We start from the raw sequence: 17,279 nt of genomic DNA, 5'->3' as shown, positions 1-17,279 counted from the left end.
TGGCCTCCCACAGTGCTAGGATTATAGGCGTGAGCCACGAAGCCTCGCCTGATAATCTTTTTGAGTCAGATACAAAAAGATTATTTTTGTGAAAGAAAGTTGTTTATGTTTCTTCTCTCTATTTTGATAAAGAACTAATATCTTATTGTCTTTATTGCATGGACTTTTCTCCTTCCAGTTACAATCAGAGCAGGCAAATTTAGATCGATAAAAAGGTTAAGAAAACTTGCAAAATATCAAATTAAATGACACAGTAATCTTAAAAGTCTCATTCAATAAAATGTAGCCTGCAGTTACCGTTATTAACATTTAGGAAGAAGAATAAGCTCATGTGACAGCATCCAGGCTACATTATTAAAGAATATAGAGTAAACCGCAATTCAAACCCAACAAGACTCAACCTCAGAGCTCCCATTTTCTAAGCCCTTAACCAAAAATGTTAGGCTAGCTGCCAGGTCGCTATTTTGAGATAGAGAGATACAAACCTATCTTACAATATATTATGCAATAAACAATATATTTGTCATCAGAAAATGCCTGGTAGCAAAGTGAAAATGAAATTAATTTTACAAGGATTTACTAACTTCCAAAGCAAGCTCATGGATCTGTCCATTGTTTATTCTAATAATCTGTGGTGTTATGATATACATTGGTTTTTATCCACAGTTCCTGGCTCATAACTCCTATAGCCCTTGTTACAGTCTTTTGTTATAATGTGAGGTGTGTTAAGCCTCAGGAGCAGGCCTCTGACCTTCTCCTGCTCTCCTTTCACCTGCCCCAAGGCAGGACTCTAATCTTCTATCTTTCTGATTGTGGGTTTTAAGACTTTTCCCAGAAAGAATCTGCCCTATACCCTGGGGGAAGGAATGCTGATGTCAGGAAGCCTCCATAAAAACCCAAGGGAACTGGGTTCACAGAGCTTCCAGATAGCTGAACACATGGAGGTTCCTGGAGAGTGGCAGGCCCAGGGAGGGCATGGAAGTTTCACATCCCTTCCCCTATATCTTGCCCTATGTGTCTCTTCATCTGTATCCTTTGCAAAATCCTTTATAATAAACTAGTAAACATAGGTATGTGTTTCCCAGAGTTCTGTGAGCCGTGCTAGCAAATTAGTCGAACCCAAAGAGGAGGTCATGGGAACCCCAACTTGAAACCTGTAGGTCAGAAGTTTGGGAGGCCTGGACTTAATGATTGGAGTTTGGGGGTGGGCAGTCTTGGGGGCTGAGCCCTCAACCTGTGGGTTCTGACAGTATCTTCAGGTAGATAGTGTCGGAATTGAATTAGAGGACACCCAGCTGGTGTCCACTGCTTGGTGCATGGGGAAAAAAAAACCCACGATTGGTCACAGAAGTCTTCTCGTGTTGTTGATTGTTGTTGTGGTGTCAGAGTAGAGAAAAATCATAGAGAGAATTTTCCCTACACGTCACCTAAGTTACATTTAACTTGTAAAACTGGATTATTCCTTTGGCCTCTTACAGAGGTTTCTAAAGCAGCCCTCTTAAATTAACAGTGAGTAATTTGTTGTTTCTGGAAGTAATAAAAGACGTCAGTGTATGCTTATGACTTGTTTATTGCAGAAAACTTCCAAGTCACTCAGATGAGGGAAAATGCTGACCCCCATCTACTGGCATACACAGCCACTGAAATGAAAATAGGAAAAATGCTCTTCTTTTCCCTTACATGTGAATTGTAATCTGGACTCTATCACCCTTTGTTTGTCATGCACACCATTCCATAGGTTAAATTATCCTGTGAACAAAGACATAGGTGATGGATATGAGCCAGTGCTAGGATGCAGGGCATCTCTAGACTGGAATGGCACAGAACCCTACTGACCTAAGTGCTACATTTTGTGAAAAGAATTAAACATAACAATTATATTAAATAAAATGATTTCTCATCTGAGGTGAAAGCCAAGCCAGGTAAAGAAATTACAACTCTTGCCTGGCGCAGTGGCTCATGCCTGTAATCCCAACACTTTGGGAGGCCAAGGCGAGCAGATCACTTGAGGTCAAGAGTTTGAGACCAGCCTGGCCAACATGGTGAAACCCCATCTCTATAAAAATACAAAAATTAACCAGGCATGGTGGCACATGCCTCTAATCCCAGCTACTCAGGAGGCTGAGGCACAAGACTCTGCCTCCAAAATAATTTTTAAAAGGGGGAAAAAAAAATGACTCCAAGTATTTGTGCGTTTTTTTGTTTGTTTGTTTTTGTTTTTGTTTTTGTTTTTTTTTGACAGAGTCTCACTGTGTCGCCCAGGCTGGAGTGCAGTGGCAGAGTCTTGGCTCACTGCAACCTCTGCCTCTGGGTTTCAAGTGATTCTCGTGCCTCAGCCTCCCGAGTAGCTGGGACTACAGCTAATTTTTGACTTTTTTTGGTGTGTGTGTTTTTAGTAGAGACGAGGTTTCACCATGTTGGCCAGGCTGCTCTTGAACTCCTGGCCTCAAGTGACCCACCCACCTTGGCCTCCCAAAGTGCTAGGATTATAGGCATCAGCCACCGCACCCGGTCAGGATTTTAATAACAGATACTCAGCAAATAAAGGAGCATCTGTTAGGTTTTTTACATCTATTTAGTTAAAAGAGAGAATAGTATATAATCTAAACTCTGTACCCAGCAATGTAATTTGAAACATTTTTGCTAGTCCATAAATACCATAGCATTAGATTATTGGTAAGTAAGTTGGCTTTTTAGAAAGGTTATTGGAGCACAAAAAAGATGTAGTGGATGGCTAAAATATCATGTTTTAAAATGTGAATGTTTTCACTATTCAACATCTATATATTTTGGTTTTCTACAGGATAAGGAGTACTCCCGGAATTTACTTTAGCAATAAAAATTTATAGGAAGCTATCTTTAAACATTCCTATTGTCTTAGTCCATTTTGTGCTGATGTAACAGAATACCACAGACTAGCTAATTTCTAATGCACAGAAATTTATTGGCTCACCGTTCTGAAGGCTGGGAAGTCCAAGATCAAGGGGCCAGCATCTGCTGAGGGCCTTCTTGCTGGGTCATCACATAGTAGAAGAGCAAAGAGAGGACAACAGAGAGAAAGAGAGTAAGAGGATTGAATTCCCCCTCTTATAAGGAACCCCCTCTGGCATTAATCTATTAACTCCACCCTCATGACCTAATCACCTTTCATGAGGCCCCACCTCCCAACAACATTGCACTGGGGATTAAGTTTCCAACACAGGCATTTTGGGGTACACATTCAAATCATAGCATTCATTAAACTGGGATTTTTACTCTCAATTACCAATAAACTCTTAACTTTTATATATGTGGTTACATGAGATTTCTATTATAGGGTGATGATTTTGTTTACCTTTTTTTTTTTTTTTTGAGACTGAGTCTTGCTCTGTCACCCAGGCTGGAGTGCAGTGGCATGATCCCAGCTCTCTGTAGCCTCGACCTACTGGGATCAAGTGATTCTCCTGCCTCAACCTCCCAAGAAGCTAGGACTACAGGCGCATGCCACCATGCCTGGCTAATTTTTGTATTTTTTGTACAAACAGCATTTCACCATGTTGCCCAGGCTGGTCTTGAATTATTAGGCTCAAGGGATCCCCCCACCTCAGCCTTCCAAAGTGCTGAGACTACAGGCATGACCCACCATGCCCAGCCTTACCTATTTATGTTGAGTGACTTACCCTTATCAATCATCTAATTCATTCAATCTTTCATATCTATTGGCACAAAAGCATGTAAGTTTGAATCAGTGGACCAAGGTGATTTAAGTAGGAACAGTATTATATCATTTTATCTTAGGGCTCTATTTAATGATAATATTTTTGCTGGCACTACCTGCATATTTGTGTATGAGTAACCTGACTTGGCAAAATAACTGAAACCCCAAACACAGTTAAATATGCCATTCTCATTAGATAGCTATCCTTCCATTAAAGTTACACTATGTTGTCTATTCCAATGTAGTATAGTTTTCTGTTTTTTTGTTTTTTGTTTTTTGAGATGGAGTATCGCTCTTGTTGCCTAGGCTGGAACGCAATGGCACGATCTCCGCTCACTGCAACTTCCGCCTCCCAGGTTCAAGTGACTCTCCTGCCTCAGCCTCCCGAGTAGCTGGGATTACAGGCATGACCACCATGCCCAGCTAATTTTGTATTTTTAGTAGAGACGGGGTTTCTCCATGTTGGTCAGGCTGGTCTCAAACGCCTCCACCTCCCAAAGTGCTGGGATTACAGGCATGAGCCACCGTGCCCGGCCTACTGTAGTATAGTTTTCAAGGCTCTATTGTATTCATGTAAAGCTAGCATTATTCTTTAAATCTGAATACACAAATACTAATCGTGTGGGCACATAGTTTTCATAATTAATGTTGTTGAGTTGCTTCATGGTGTAAATGATGTTGGCTTAGGCCCTAGTCCAGGATCATCTACTTAAAGAGAGGTCAACATTCACTGACTGCAAGTGCCCCTCACTCAACCCTTTACAACTTCCTGTTTCTCCTACTCTGCTGATATTACTCTGTTAAAGATTATAGATAAAATTCTTTCCAGGCCCTTGCTATTCTCCATGAATGACTACAATGGCTTCTCGTACGTTCTGCCTGCCAAAAACTTCAGAGTATTTTACCTTTCCAGCCCCACTTTCCCACCTTTTCTAAAATGCAAATCATTTCCATGATTGAAGCCTTTTCCAACGCCTTTGGAATATAAACCCAAACTTTTTTTCTTTAAAGATCGACAACAGTTTATTAGTTACACATTCCCTCAGATAAGAAGAGGAAAGTAGTGTAAGCTATGCAGGCCCACACAGGGATTGCACTTGGGAGCAAAGAGAACAAACAGGGGACTGAGGAAGGTTTTGTAGTATCAAGAAGGTGAGATAGGCTGGGCGGGCGTGGTGGCTCACACCTGTAATCCCAACACTTTGGGAGGCTGAGGTGGGAGGATCGCTTGAGCCCACGAGTTCGAGATTAGCTCTGACAACATAGTGAAACCCCATGTCTACAAAAAATTTTTTAAAAAATTAGGCATGGTGGTGCACACCCGTCATCCCAGCTATTCGAGAGGCTGAAGTGAGAGAATCGCTTGAGCCCAGGAGGTGGAGGCTGCAGTGAGCTATAATCATGCCACTGCACTCCAGCCTGGGAAACAGAGTGAGAGTCTTTTAGGAGAAAAAAAAAAAAAAGAAAGTGAGATGTGCCTTGAATTTCAAAACAAAATTTTATTGGTTCTTCTGAATAATTCTGTGGGCTGGCAGGGAACTAAAACACATTATACTCCCAACTGTTAAGACTGCAATAATATACTATAATGCTACAATGCCATAATCTACTATATACAATAGTACTTAATACAGTACATCCTCACTTGATGTCATCCATAGGTTCTTGGAAACTGTAACTTTAAGTCAAACCATGTACTGTATAACAAAACCAATTTTGCCAGAGACAAATTGATTTAAATAAGAGTTAGGGTCCTATGGCATATAGTTCCCATAGCATTGATAAACCCAAACTCTTAAATATGAGACTGGAGTTTACCAATGATTTGCCATTTGATTTGGCAAAATCAGAATCCCCTTTCCATCCTGTTTGAGGATATGACAACCCTGATCACTCATCCCATTTTGCAATAAGCACCCTCTTCCTTGAATAGCATAGCACTGCACTATTGTGATTTTCTTCGGCCACTTGTTCTTCTCTGCTGCTGTCTTTTCTCTCTGGCATTCTCTGGATCCTGTGCTTATACCCTTTTCTTGTATACCTCAATAATTCCTTAATTATCATGTCTGTAGGAAAGGCTCCCAAATTCACACCCAAAGGGTTCTAGATCTCCCCATTTTCAGAGGCCTCTGGACCATTTTTACCTGGCTATTTCTTCAACAGCTAAAACTCTGTATCAGGGCAGCCTCAGGCCTGGTGTGGTGGCTCATGCCTATAATCCCAGCATTTTGCTAGGCCTAAGTATGTGGATCACTTGAGTCTAGGAGGTCAAAACCAACCTGGGCAACATGGCAAGACCTGTCTTCACAAAAAATTAGCCAGGCATGGTGGTGCACCAGTAGTTCCAGCTACTCAGAGGCTGAGGTGGGATATCACTTGGTCCCAAGAGTTGGAGGTTGCAGTGAGACGAGACTACGCCTCTCCACTTCAGTCTGAGTGACAGAGTGACACACTGTCACACACACACACAAAAAGCAAAAAAACCTAGCCTCATCTTACTCCCTCCAAACTGGGTCCTTCTTTTTTTTTTTTGAGATGGAGTCTCGCTCTGTCACCCAGGCTGGAGTGCAGTGGCACCATCTCAACTCATTGCAGGCTCCGCCTCCCAGGTTCACGCCATTCTCCTGCCTCAGCCTCCCAAGTAGCTGGGACTACAGGGTACATGCCACCAAGCCCAGCTAATTTTTGTATTTTTAGTAGAGACGGGGTTTCGTCATGTTGGCCAGGATGGTCTCTATCTCTTGACTTCGTGACCCGCCTGCCTCGGCCTCCCAAAGTGCTGGGATTACGGGCGTGAGCCACTGCTCCTGGCCGGGTCCTTCTATTTCTATCTCTGTTTATGGCTCCAGAATTCTCCCTGTTGATAAGCTTAATATCCCCAAATCACTTGACACCTTCTCATCTCCTTTGAAAGTCAAGATTATCTCTACTCTCTCTGTGCCTTTTCCCTCCCATCCATTCTGAATCCCTTTAGTACTTTCATTATTATTATTATTATTATTTGAGACAAAGTCCATCTCTGTTGCCCAGGCTGGAGTGCAGTGGTGCGATCTCAGCTCACTGCAACCTCTGCCTCCCGGGTTCAAGCAATTCTCCTGCCACCGCCTCCCAAGTAGCTGGGACTACATGCGTGTACCAGCACGCCTGGCTAATTTTTGTAGTTTTAGCAGAGACAGGGTTTCGCTATGTTGGGCAGGCTGGTTTCAAACTACTGGACTCAAGTGATCCGTCTGCCTCAGCCTCCCAAAGTGCTAGGCCACCACACTATCACTAGGCCACCAAGTGAGCAACCATGCCCGGCCCCCTTAGTACTAAAATAAATAAATAAGTAAACCAAAAAACCCCACAAAACTGCTGTAAGAGTTTCCTTCACTTCCAAACTTTCTACCTCTTTTCAATCCCATCCACTGGTGCCGGAGTAATCTTTTAAAAAACATATTTTTGAGCATATCATGTTCCTGTTTATATGGTTCCAGAATAAAGTCCAAGTTCCAATTTTTTTTTTTTTTTTTTTTTTTTTTTTTTGAGACGCAGTTTCACTCTTGTTGCCCAGACTGGAGAGTGCAATGGTGTGATCTCGGCTCACTGCAACTTCCGCCTCCCGGGTTCTAGAGATTCTCCTGCCTTAGCTTCTTGAGTAGCTGGATTACAGCCATGTGCCACCATGCCCAGCTAATTTTGCAGTTTTCGTAGAGCCGGGGTTTCTCCATGTTGGTCAGGCTGGTCTCGAATTCCCGACCTCAGGTAATCCGCCCTCCTCGGCCTCCCAAAGTGCTGGGATTACAGGTGTGTAAGCCACTGCACCCAGCCTCCAATGTCTTCTTGATGTCACCCTAATCTACCTTTTCAATCTCATTTGCAACCATGCCCCTATGCTGGAACCAGAAAGGCTATTCACAATTCTCTAAACCCACCCACTTCTGTGCCTTCTCTCATCTGTTTCCCTTGCCTGGAACACTGGAACATCTACTCTCAAAATCATCAAACAGGCAAGTTTGGTGAAAAAGGAAGCACCTTTGTCTAGAAAGGCTTTTCTCAAAATCACTCTGTACCTTTCCCCAGCAGCCTTTCTCTCACTTAGCTGCAATCATCTCTTCCCTCCACTTGGTCCTTGCAGCATTTTATTTGTATCAGTCAACAATTTATTTTGTATTGCTGTCCTATTTCCCCTGCTAGATTGTAAGCAAGGTTTCAAATGTTGTATTCATCTCTAGTTTTTCTTCCTCCACCAGAGAGGGTCTAGTGAATGGCTGTGCTTTTAAATGTTCTGAATAGAACAGAACTTTCAAGAAATGAAAGACAGAGCCAAGATATAGCCGAGCAAAATAAGGAAAAACAAAATCAGGAATGCGTCCACAGCTCCTGATTCTAACGAACACTCTCTCATTCAGCCTCGCAAGATATCCTGCTTTTCCACATAGTAAGGTCGCTTTCTTCCTTTCACATTTGATGATTTATTAATCAACCACAGTGCTGCTCAAAGTACACAGAGGGTTCGGAAGAATGAAAGGGAAAAAAGTCAGGGTCTTAATATCAAAGATCTTGACTTTAGAGGGGTGTGTCAACACATATTCCATTTGTGCTATGTGTTGCGAAGCGTAGAAAGAACTCGGGGTCTCTGATCACGATCATTAGTGCTGAGGCGTCTAAAAAAGATGAAAATAAATTAAAAGCTATGTAGATCATCTTAGAACCCCTAGTAAAAAAAAAGTCTGTTGTGGAGTAGAAAAATTAAAACGACCGCGAAAATGAGACCTAAGGGATTGAAGTAATGTGCGCTTGTAACATCAGTAATCCCCTCTCCAACGCGGGTCCTGCTTAGGACTGACTCCACCAATCCTTTTAAAAATGAAGACATAAAAGCCATATTCCTTTAAAAAATTTCCACTGCACCGTATTGCAACGTACGAGCACTGAGGACATTTTCACGTGGTCACAACCCTTTTTAACACCCGGACACTGGGCCGATCCTTTCTGGCCACGAGGAACTCGCTTCCCTAAAGGAGTACCGCATTCCCGAGGGCGGGCGCCTCAGCCCGGGAGGACAGTCCCCAGGGTAAACTACAGGCCTCACAAAGCGGAGGGAGCTGGACGGGAAGGCTCGGCAGCGGCGCCGACAGGCTTACCCCAGGCCCACTCTAGGCCGCACAGGGGTCGCGCCACCTCCGGCCCAGGACAGCTCTCAGACGCTGCCAGCTTGGAGCCCGACCCGGCTCACAATGCGCTGGGCCCCGCAGCGTGAGCGCAGGCGCCCGAGAGGCGGCGGGGGTCGGGCGGACGGCGCGCTCCAGCCGAGCCACCTCCCTCTCCCGGCCCACACCCGTGCGGCCGCCCTCCGCCTGCCGGGGAGCTGCGGGTGGCTGGAGGGCGGGAAGCGACCGGCCAGCCTGCACCTGCATGACCCGGTCGCGCGCCGACCCCTCCCCTCTCTCTCCCGGGTTCAGCCCTCCTTCCTCTTCCGTCCCCCTCCCTTTTCTCCGGGCTGCAGCCGGGCTCCGCCCCGCTCGCGCGGCTGCCCGGCCAGCTGTGATGTCACCAGGCCACGCCCCCTAATATAAATACTGGCGTCGCTAGCGCCGCCTTCTCACACTTTCAGGCTCTGATCGCGGACGCAGCTTTTCTTTTTTTCTCCTGCCGTCGCCTTCTCTGCCTCTTCTCATCCTTTCTCGCTCTGCTGCTCTGCAGTGTGACGAGTCCGAATCCTCTTCCACTCAGCCCGCGCCTTTCTTCTTTTGCCTGCGCTGTTCTATTTCTCCTTCGGCCGCCGCCGCCACTGCTGCACACAGCTGGTGTCGGTGCCGCGCTTTTACCCCCAAGTCGTTCCCGCAGCCTATGGCCCAGGCCGCCTTGGGTATTTCTGCTCAAGGTAACCACATCCCTCTTTAAAAATTCCGCCGAAAAAGAGAAGACGCTTTACCCGACTCTTTGGGCCGTTATCTCACGTGAGTACCGAGCTGAGGAGCGCGGGAGGGGCTAGGACGCGGGGCTGGCCTCGGGGGGCTCCGGCTGGGCCCCGCCGCCCTTAAGACGTCTCCGCAGCGCCCCGCGGCCGGCCGCCTCGAACATGGCGGCGGCGGCATGTGTGGCGGTTGTCTGTGCCCCCGGCGGCGGCGGCGGCGGCGGCGGCGGCGGCGGCGGCGGGGCTGGGCGGCGGGCCCAGCCTCGGGACCTTCAGGCGGCTGCTGGACGCTCGGCGGAGCCGGAGCCGCAGCAGTTGGGGCAAGGGGGCGTGTGCCAGTGGGGGCGCGCGCGGGGGTCTCGCCGCCGGGGGTCGCCGTCCCCTCCTGGCGGCGTGTGGCCCCCGCCCCTCTCCCGTGGTGCATTGCTGTTTCCGGGGAAGGGGCCCGGCCGCAGCCCTGAGGGGCCGGGGTCCTGCAGCCCCTACCCCGCGCTGCACCGCTGCCACCTTTGCCTCCCGAAGCCCGGCGGGCGGGCGGCGCTGTGGGCTGCAACGGCTGGGGTCCTGGTTATGAATGGAGCGGGGCGGGCCCCGCGCCGGCCTCTGGTGACAGCTGCGGAGGAAGTCGGATTCCTGGGGGGCGCGGGGAGCGCGGTCCCGCGCTGGTGGAGGAAAGTTGACGCCACTTGGGGCCTGGCGGCGGGGAAGCCCCGGTGTCAGGTAGCCAGCGAGAGGCCTTTGGCCCCTTCTGGAAGCCTCGAGGCTGCTGCTCCGCCCCTGCGGCGCTCCTGATTGGGTCAAGTCGCCTTCACTCACCCCAGTCACCTCCTGGAGCCTTAGGATTAGTCACCATGGCTTCGTTTTTCCGTCCACGCCATGGTTCCTAGGCAGAAAGAGGGAGATTGGTAGACGGGTGGCTTATCAACTACTGTCTTGACTGCCAACAGTTGTTGGTGGTGACATGTTCTAACCCTTACACGGTATCCTGAATGTGTGTTTCATAGACGAAGCTGCTGGTTCAGAAACCCGAAACAGTCGGGGACACAGTTTACCGCCTCATGTTTCAGCAAATTTAACTGAATTTTGTGGTGGCATCTTGGTTATATTAGTTCTGTGTCTCGTCGTGTTTCTATCGTGAATTCCCAGACTGGGTGGGAATCTAAGGACTCAAAGGAGGGGGAATTGCCTTGTGCTCAGCGAAGGTTAATGTAGAGGTACATCAAAGCACAAAGTACAAGTACATCAAAGCACATCAGATACAGCAAGGGTTGGCAGAAACATGGCTCATGATTGTCTAGAAAGGCCCTCATAATTCATTAATTTCTTTTACATATACGAGAGCGTGCAGATGCTGATCATGATTAGAAATAAGCCCCAAGGAGTTTAGGAAAGACTCCAAAAGAAAATGATTTATCGGTGGTGATAAGTGAGGTCGAGTAGTCAGTGCCTTTCTCCCCCAAGGTTTTATTACATACATTTTCAAACAGAAGGTGAAAAAGAGTTACACTTCCACCTAGATTCTGCAATTAACATTTTGCCTTATTTGTCGATGCATTTCAAAGTAAAGTTGGAGACCCCTCCAACTTTCGTATGTGCCTATTAAATAGAGCTCAGTACCGCTTACTATTTTTTAAATCTTAGAGGGTAAAATTCACATCAGTATAAACCCACAAGTCTTAAGTATGCAATTTGATGAACTTTGACAAAAATACAGCTGTGTAACCTAAACCTTTTGTCAAGATGTAGAACATCGCCATCACCCTCGAAAGTTTTTTCTTGTCCTTTCAAATCGTCTCCCAGTCACCACAGAGCCAACCACGATCTTGGTGTTTTTTTTTTGTTTTGTTTTGTTTTTTTTTTTTTTGAGATGAAGTCTAGCTCTGTCACCCAGGCTGGAGTGCAGTGGCACAATTTCGGCTTACTGCAACCTCCGCCTCCCAGGTTCAAGCGATTCTCCTTCCTCAGCCTCCCGAGTAGCTGGGATTACAGGCGCCCACCACGCCCAGCTAATTTTTGTATTTTTAGTAGAAAAGGGGTTTCACTGTGTTGGCCAGGCTGGTCTGGAACTCCTGACCTCATGATCCGCCCATCTCGGCCTCCCAAAGTGCTGGGATTACAAGCGTGAGCCACTGCGCCCGGCTGATCTTGATTTTTTTTTTTAAACCCATAGATTATTTTCGTCTATTCCAGAATTTCCACATGAATGGAATCATACAGTATGCATTCTTTGGTATAAAAGGCTTCTTTTAACTCAGCACATTTTTAATATTCATCCCTGTTGTCTTTATCTGTAGATTATCAGTAGATTATTTGTGTTGCTGAGTAGTAGCCCATTAGGTGACTATCCCTTGGTTGGTTTTTGAAAAAATAAACTTTATTAGGCCGGGCGCGGTGGCTCACGGCTGTAATCCCAGCACTTTGGGAGGCTGAGGCGGGTGGATCGCCTGAGGTCAGGAGTTCGAGACCAGCCTAGCCAACATGCTGAAACCATCTCTACTAAAAATACAAAAATTAGCCGGACGTGGTGGCTGGCGCCTGTAATCCCAGCTCCTCGGGAGGCTGAGGCAGGAGAATCGCTTGAACTGGGGAGGCAGAGGTTGCAGTGAGCCGAGATCTCACCAGGGCACTCCAGTCTGGGTGACAAGAGCAGTGGGACTTCATCTCAAAAAAAAAATAATAATAATAATAAATAAAATAAACTTTATTTTGGAGTATCTTAGTTGCGCAGCAAAGTCGCAAAGGTACAGTTTCTGCATACTTCCCACCCAGTTATTAGTAACATCTTACGTTATTACAGTACATTTGTTAAAACTAAGAAACTGACTTTGGCACTATGAAACGTTCGAGACTTTTATTTGGATTTCGCCAGTTTTTCTTTAATGTCTTTTTTCTGTTCCAGAATCCAAGTTACCACATTGTATTTAGTTGTCATGTCTTCCCAGTTTTCTTTGGTTTGTGACAGTTTCTCAGTCTTCCCTCGTTTTTCATTACCATCACAGTCTAGAAAAGTGCTACCAGATATCTGGTAGAATACTCCCATCCCCTAAACTTGGGGTTTACCTGATGTTTTTCTCATGATTAGACTGGGGTTTGGAGTTTTTACAAAGAATACCACAGAACAATTTTAAAACTCATTGGTAAAGGCATTGTGTTTTCAGAGACGTGCTGATAATTTAGAGATACTAAGTTTGGAATAGTTACTGTCAAAGTCATAGAAAGTTTTTGTAGTTGGGCACGGTAGTTTGCACCTGTAATCCCAGCACTTCGGAAGGTTGATGCAGGCGGATCACTTAAGCTCAGGAATTCAAGGCCAGCTTGGGCAACATGGTGAGACCCCGTCTCTATTTTTTAAGAAAATAAAATAGGCCGGGCGCAGTGGCTCACGCCTGTAATCCCAGCACTTTGGGAGGTCGAGGTGGGTGGATCGCAAGGTCAGGAGTTCGAGACCAGCCTGGCCAATATGGTGAAACCCCATCTCTACTAAAAATACAAAAAAGTTAGCCGGGCGTGGTGGCACATGCCTGTAACCCCAGCTACTCGGGAGGCTGAGGCAGGAGAATTGCTTGAATCCGAGAGGCAGAGGTTGCAGTGAGCCAAGATCACGCCACTGCACTACAGCCTGGGTGACAGAGCGAGACTCCGTCTCAAAAAAATAAAATAAAATAAAATAAATTACATAAAATGCTTCTTGTTTCTTACTGACCAACTGAGCCCTCTCTGTGCTATTCTCTAAGGTGTTAAGAGAATTTGCAGTGTTTACATACACCATTCTAAGTGAAAATAATTTATTTTTTTCCATACTGCCTTTTCTCCGCATTTCCATTTAACAAGTCCTTCATGCTTTTTTATCCTAACTGTCCGGATAAACATTCTGTCTATCCTGTATGTAAGTGCTTATAAAAAGTGCTTATCTATCCTGTATGTAAGTGTTTATAAGAAGTGCTTATCCTATGCACTTTTTGGGTCTTGCTGTGTTGCCCAGGCTGGACTCAAACTCCTGGGCTCAAGCAGTCCTCCTGCCTTAGCCTCCTCAGTAGCTGAGACTATAGGTGCATATTGTCACATCTGGCTCATTTTTTCTTCTTTTCTTTTTTTGGAGACAGGGTCTCCCTCTGTTGCCTGGGCTGGAGTACAGTGGCACAACTGTACTCTGTACAGTACTGGAGTACAGTGGCACAACTGTGGAGTACAGTGGTTGCTCACTGCAACCTCCGCCTCTTGAGTTCAAGCAATTCTTGTGCCTCAGGCTCCTGAGTAGCTGGGATTACAGGTGTGCACCACCACACCCAGCTGATTTTTGTATTTTTAGTAGAAGATGGGATTTCACCATGTTGACCAGACTGATCTTGAACTCCTGGCCTCAAGTGATCCATTGGCTCAGAGCCACTGCGCCTAGCCCTATTTTTTGTATTTAAATAATGCCTTTCAAATTCTAGAGCCTTCATTCCCTACTAGTATCTTTTTGTTAAACGGAAATGTTGTAGGGTTCTCACGGAGGAACATTCTGGAATGTCTGACGTTTAATGTCCGTAATGTTTCACATCATTGCTCTTGGGTTGCATTAAGCAGCAAAATAGCTGTGGATATATGTATTGAGGAAAAGATGAATAATGTCTTACCCAGGGTATCTGATCCTATTCCTTAGGATAATTGAGAATGATCTGTCCCCAGCATGACTCAACTTTTTATTTATTTAGAAAATTACGTTGGTGTTGAAAGAATCAGAATGTTATGGAGTAGTACATTATTTGGAATCTAATGTAAGATTATTATCATCACTGCATGTTTGTAGGATTTCTTTCCTCATCATCCATAAATGTCATTCATTGAGCATGTGATCAGCTTCTCCTCCTAGATAGATGAAACATTTTGCCTCCACCAGGAGTGCCTTGATCCTGGTGAGATACACTTTAGGTATGCCTACAGTGCTTCTGAAATCCCTCCAACTCTTGACTTTATAATTTCTGGTTTTCTGGCTTCCTTCTTACCACCCCTTTCTAGCAAATACTGTCAGATTATTTTGCTTGAAAACAGTAACCACTGAATTATAAATAGAAACATAGGTATATCATTTTAGCTTGGAGGTGATGAGTGGTAACAATGTCTAAAACTCACCTAGCATGTTGTATAGTGTGCTGTGCACTTATCACATTTATTTGTTCCTGGTGATAATAGAATGAATTATGTCCAAATAGGTTAGATATGAGAAGATAAATCTTAAGAGATTAGTTGGTTAATATTATTATAAGGAAGTTCTCAAGTTATTTTATGTTTTTCAAAAGTTATTTTAGATACATATATAATGCATTAGCTAAGTCATAAAATCTTTTGGTATTGTGGTGGAATTTTACATTTAAAATGTAAAAGGCAAAGAAATATTTGAGGAGTAAAAGAGTGTTCCGGGTGGTTCCAAACTATTAGGTCATGCTAATACATTATTCATATAAAGTCTTGCATATACACTAGGTTGGTGAGGGTACTTGGAATTTTTAAAATTCTGGACCACTTAAAAATGTGGAGTTTTAGAGGACAAATAAAAGCAAAAATGAAGTTTTCATCTTCAAAAATGAAGGCTGCTAACTCTTGAGTAGGCAGATAAAACAACTTGGTAAGATGGCTATGACATCAAGTTCTGTGAATTTTATACAGCAGCTTGGAAATGTTTACTGCATAAAGTACTTGGTACTGTGGTAAACCCTTTGAAAATATCACTTGTGTAATGTGACTTTAATGAAACATTGTTATAAAATGAACACCTATTCTACAGTTCATGTTTAAGTCAGCCTAAACATTTTTTTAACATAGGACTATCTTCTGCTACTTTTATTTCCTTCTTTTAGGGCGAACTTTCTGACCAAGTATACAACTACCCAGAGGGCCTAGGAGAAGTGCTGTATAGAGAGCAGTTCGACTTCAACGCTGAGCCACCTTGGGAACCTAGCTGATGATAGGGGGGTTCCATCTCCCAACTTGTCCATGTAAGTATTTGCGCATTTGTTGTCGGGGAGGAGGTCTTTAAAATCGAAGGAAGAGTGCTGCCTTGCTTAGTATTTTTCAGAATTTGAAATTGCATTTACCTCTTAAAGTGCAGTGACTTTTAAATTTCTGAAATAGAGATATGACAGTTACCGGTTACAGACTTGACTGATTTAGTTGTGTGCATTGTTTACCAATGACTGGTTCGTTTAAAACTTTATCTTGAATGCATAACTTAGAAAATATACGTTGAAGAGGGCTTTTGGGATATAAGGTGTAGTTTATCATATCATTCAGCCATTTAACTTAGTGAAATGATTTTTGCTACTCAGCTGGTAGGAACAACTGATTGTTTTTAGAGGACTTGCTGAAAGATGATAGAGATAGATAGAGATACATATATAATCTCAATTTATATATGTATCTAAATATGTATATGGTATTAAAATATACGTATGGTATTAAAATATATATTTAACAGATTTTCAAGGATAGTTTTTGACTATACTTGGTTTTCTATGTGTGGATTTTACTTTAGAATTGAGCCCCTGTGCAAAATGTGATTCCACAGTAAACTCAATTTGGGCTGCTAGATTTGTGTGGGTTCATTTAAAAATTTTGTGGTATATAGACTTATTGTTACTGAAATTCAGATTTTGTTATTAAAATTTAAGTGTTTTTAAGTTTGGTCAGAGACTTGGAGGTAAGTTTTCAGGAAAGCTGAGGGTATCAGTTTTAGTGTTTCTTTAATCTGATCTTGTTAAACAGATCCCTATTCGATAAAAATGTTTGCTCTAAGCAAACATTTGATGTTAATACAAATTAGAATTTTAGACTCAGGTTTTTAAGGCTAAAGAGAAGGAAACACAGTTTAAATAGTAAGATTTCTTGAAAGCTTTGACTTAGAATGTTGACTATAGGGTTTCCTATACTGGCTTTCTCCTACCTGTGTAAATTTGAGCAAATGTGAATCCCAGCTATAACATAATGTCGGACTGGAACAGTTCTTTTTGTCTTAAACTGGCATAAATTCTTTTTTTTGAGTGTATTACTATCCTTGGTTATGCAGCGTAGTCTTCGGATGAATTGCATTAGCATCTTCACCTAGAACAGAAATACAGAATCTCAGCCTCACCCAAACCTGAATCAGAGTCTATATCCAGGTGGCTTGTGTGCACATTAAAGAGAAGCAGGGTCATTGCCATTTCACTACTAAGTCAGTAGCTTAATTTTTGTTAGTCCATCTGTTCTATTTGCAACATACCTGATGTTTTTCTCCCAAGCTGACTTGGAGATTTAAAACCTTTTTGGGTGGTGCAGTCTGTTAAAGTTAACATCATAGTTGTGAATCCATTCTAAGGCAGAAATTTAAGAACAAGCTTCATCTTTTGAGGAAGACCGTAATAAAAGATAATCCTTCTTTTAATTCGTGTCTCTTGCTTTAAAGAAAAGTTACCTTGCATTATAGTTAATATTTCTACTGGTGTTTCCTCTTAGAAACTTGAGAGACTGTTGTCAGTGAGCTGAATGATTCTGCAAAATCAGGGAAAAGTAGTCTTCAGATTAATAATGTAGGATTCAGAAAGCCTATAGTGTCTCCCTCATTTTGGGTAGGAGGGAATGGGAGCAGATAGAAGCTAAAGATTATTTATTCTGCAGGTTCTGGCAGCCAGAATAACTGGCTTTTAACTTTATTATGCCCAGGTA

General features: G+C 44.0%; 1 protein-coding gene across 12 annotated transcripts in view; it reads left to right on the top strand.

Moving 5' to 3' along the window:
* The first annotated feature begins 8,628 nt into the window (after positions 1-8,628).
* AZIN1 (antizyme inhibitor 1) overlaps positions 8,629-17,279 on the top strand; it is a 37,861-nt gene continuing 29,210 nt past the window's right edge. For 2 of the 12 annotated variants that reach the window (XM_054498364.2, XM_054498362.2), the window contains exons 1-2: positions 8,964-9,639; positions 15,437-15,574. The gene's annotated coding sequence lies outside the window, so the exon portion shown is untranslated. Of the gene's footprint in view, positions 9,640-15,436; positions 15,575-17,279 lie in introns of all 12 variants that reach the window. The other 10 variants (XM_063669015.1, XM_063669014.1, XM_054498359.2 and 7 more) reach the window with 9 other exon arrangements.

Source organism: Pongo pygmaeus, chromosome 7 (genome assembly GCF_028885625.2).
Source record: "Pongo pygmaeus isolate AG05252 chromosome 7, NHGRI_mPonPyg2-v2.0_pri, whole genome shotgun sequence".
In the NCBI taxonomy this organism is placed as follows: Eukaryota; Metazoa; Chordata; class Mammalia; order Primates; family Hominidae; genus Pongo; species Pongo pygmaeus.
Note: the sequence above shows the minus strand (reverse complement) of the source record. Positions and strands in the feature narration are given on the sequence as shown.